Raw genomic sequence first — 3,904 nt, forward strand, 5'->3', positions numbered from 1 at the left:
AAAGGCAGCTAGCTACTCAGCTGCTTGTGGTAGATCCCACCATGGAGTTGATTGCCAGTCTCATCATGGGGAATAACTACCGCCAGCTGCCCAGCCACTCAACCAGGCCAGCCAAGTTGACACAAAAACATAACCACCACAGGTCACAAAGCAAGTCTTGATCAATTTGAAAAAATGGAAATCACACAAAATATTTTCTCTGACCATACCAAAGTAAAACTAGAAATTAATAATAGAAAAAACCTGGAAATACACAAACATATGGAAATGGAAATTAAACCACATACTATTAAACTACCAATGGATCAAGGAAGAAATCAAAAGAGAAATCACCCATTTCTTGGAGCCAAATGAAAATTAAAGCACAAGATACCAAAATTTATTGGCTGCAGTGAAAGCAGTACATGGAGAGAAACTTACAGCAATAAATGCCTACATTTCACAAAAAGAAGAAGGATCTCCAATTAACAACCTAACTCAACAACTGCAGGAACAAGAAAGAGATGAGCAAATTAAGCCTAAACCTAACAGAAAAAAAGGAAACAACAAAGATCAAAGCATAAATAAATAAAATTGAAAACAGAAAAACAATAGAGAATCAATAAAACCAGTTCATTCTTTGAAATAAAACTGAGAATCCTATAGCTAGACAGACAAAGAAAAGAAGAGAAAGGATGCAACTAACCAAAAATAAAAAATGAAACACGGAAACATTACAACTGACCTGATGTAAATAAAGAGAATTATGACAGAATGTTATGACACATGAATGTATGGCAACAATTAACCTAGAAGAAATGAACAAATTCTTAGAAGCACACAACCTACCCAAAATGACTCAAGAAGAAATAGAAAGTCTCAATAGACCTATAACAACTGAAGAGATCAAATTAGTGATCATAAACCCTTCCAGATGGACCAGATGGCTTCATTGGGAAAACTCTACCAAACATTTAGAGAAGAATTGACAGCAATACTGCTTAAACTCTTCTAAAAAATAGAGAAGGAATACTCCCTAATTCATTCTATGAAGCAAACATAACCCTGACACACAAACCAGACACAGAAAACTACAGGCCAATATCTCTTGTGAATATATATGCAGAAATCAGCAACAAAATACCAGTGAGCAGAATCCAACAGCATATTAAAAGTCATAAACCATGACCAAGTGAGATTTATTTCAGTAATGCAAGGATGGTTCAACATTAGAAAATCAATCAACATAATATATTGTGGTAGTTAAGGTTGTATGTCAACTTGGGTGGGCCTGGTTGAGTGGCTGGGCAGCTGGATGTAGTTATTCCCCATGATGAGACTGGCAATCAGCTCCATGGTGGGGTCTACCACAAACAGCTGAGCAGCTGCTTTAGGGATGTGGTCTGCTTCCTGTATATAAGGAGAAGCCTTGGGGAATGGTCTCTAGCTTATGGCATGCTTGAACCCTGCATGTAACCAAGTCATTGTTCAGCAGCCTGCCATGCTCTGCCGACCTTGGGACTTTCAATGGACTTGAATTAATGGCCTGCCATGTGGTTTGGTAACATTGGAACTGTGCCTTTTTACTTGTCAACCTTGGGCTTCTCAGTCTCAGCAGCCAGTAGCTGTCTGAGTAAAGAAAAGCCTCTAGCTTCAGTGGGCTGGGAGCAGGAGGCAGAGCTGAACCCCAAGGTTGAGGGGCTTTCACCCAGTCCCTAGAGCCTGGCACTTTGAACTTGGATTTAAAGCCTCCAAACTGTAAGAGAATAAACTCCTGTTTGTTCAAGCATCCCATTTGTGGTATATTCCAGTCAGAGCAGCACTAGATAACCAGAACATATACCATATCAACAAAACAAAGCAAAAGAACCACATGCTCATCTCTAAAGATGCAGAAAAATTATTTGATAAAATCCAACACCTTTTCTTGATGAAAACCCTACTGGACTAGAAGGGAAATCACTCAATATAATTCAAGAAATAAATGCAAAGACAACAGCCAACACTATACTTAATGAAGAAAGACTGAGAGATTTCACCTTGAAATTGGAATCAAGACAAGGATGTCCACTTGTACCACTTCTATTCAATATTGAATTAAAGTCCTAGCCAGAGCAATAAGACAAGAAAAATAAATAAATAAAAGGTATCCAGGTTGGAAAAGAAGAAGTAAAATTATCTCTGTTCATGGATGATATGATCCTATATACAGGTAATCCCAAAGAGTTCACAGGAAATCTTCTAGAGCTAATAGAGAAATTTAGCAAACTTGCAGGGCACAAGGTCAACAAACAAAAATCAGTTGGGTTTCTGTATATCAGAAATTAAAAATCCAAAAGGGAAATTAGGGGAACAATTCTGTTTACAATAGCACCTAAGAGAATAAAATATCTAGGAATGAATCTAACCAGGGAGATGAAGGAATTACAAACTAAAAAGCTTATGTGAAAAATATAAAACACTGCTGATACATAAAAACATTGTTCTACATCCTACTTTGGTGAGTAGTGACTGGGTTCTTAAAAGCTTGAAAGTGGCCATCTAAGATATAACAGTTGGTCTCTTCTCATCTGGAGCAAAGAGGAATGAAGAAAACCAAAGACACATGGAAACCATAATCCAAGGGACTAGTAGACCATGTGAACTTCAGCCTACATGACCCTGAGACCAGAATAACTAGATGATGCTGGGCTACCAACATCAACACTTGAAAAGGGATCAAAATAGAAGACCCTGGATAGAGTGGGAGAACAATGTGGAACAAAACTCAAAATCATAAAAGAAAAAAAAAAAAAAAAAGACAGGCTTACTTGTCTGAAAGAAGCTGGTGAAACCCCCCTAGTCACACTTCAGACCTGGAATTGAACTCACTCCTGAACTCACTCCTGTTTAGCCTGTAGCCATACAATAGACAGGCAAATGGAAAACCAATTTAAGGTGAACATTTACATCAGATTGGTGCACTCCTTAGAATGAGCAACCATGGGAGATCAGAAGGACAGTATTTGCACAAAGAGAAAGGTCAGGGGCCAGGAAAGCACAAGAAAGAAGGACACAGGGAAAAGGTAACAACAGGGGTGAAGTGGGAAGAGAGCTGCTGCATTGTGGGGATTGTAGTCAATGTCATGAAACAAAATATGTATGAACTGCTGTATGGAAAATGAATTTGCTCTATAAACTTCCACCCAAATCACAACAGAAAACAAACAAACACTGCTGAAAGAGAGTAAAGGAGACTTAAATAAAGGGAAAGATGTTCTATGTTCATGGGTTGGAAGACTTAATGTTATTAAGGTGTCAATACTACTCAAAATAACCTACAGATTGACACAATCTTAATCAAATTCCAACAGCCTTCTTTACAGAAATGGAAAAACCAATCCTCACTTTTATAAGGAAGGGCAAGAGGGTCCAAATAGCTAAAACAATGTTGAAAGAGAACAAAGTAGGAAGACTCAAGGCATTTGGCTGCTAACCAAAAGGTCAGTGGTTCAAACCCACTAGCCACTCCACAGAAGAAAGATGAGGCAGTGTGTCATTATGAGCTGGAATCAACTTGATGGCAGTGAGTTTTTTTCAGTTTTTATACAGCTATAGTAATCAAGACAGCCTGGTACTCATATAACAACAGACACATAGACCAATGGGATGGAACTGAGAGCTCAGAAATAAATCCACTAGGCTCAGGACCATAGTCACAGGGGACATCAAGCACAATTGGCATAACATACTACACAAAATATTGTTCCACCTCCTCCTTTGGCAAGTAGCGACTGGGATCTTAAAAGCTTGCAAGCAGCCATCTAGATGCAATGATGTGTTTTTCCTCATCCAGTGCAAAGAAGAATGAGGAAAATCAAAGATTCATGGAAAGAATTAGTCCTAGCGACTGGTACACCATGCAATCTACAGCCTATATGACTAT

Source organism: Orycteropus afer, unplaced genomic scaffold (genome assembly GCF_000298275.1).
Source record: "Orycteropus afer afer isolate SDZICR_OR568_19922 unplaced genomic scaffold, OryAfe1.0 scaffold00031, whole genome shotgun sequence".
Lineage (NCBI taxonomy): Eukaryota > Metazoa > Chordata > Mammalia > Tubulidentata > Orycteropodidae > Orycteropus > Orycteropus afer.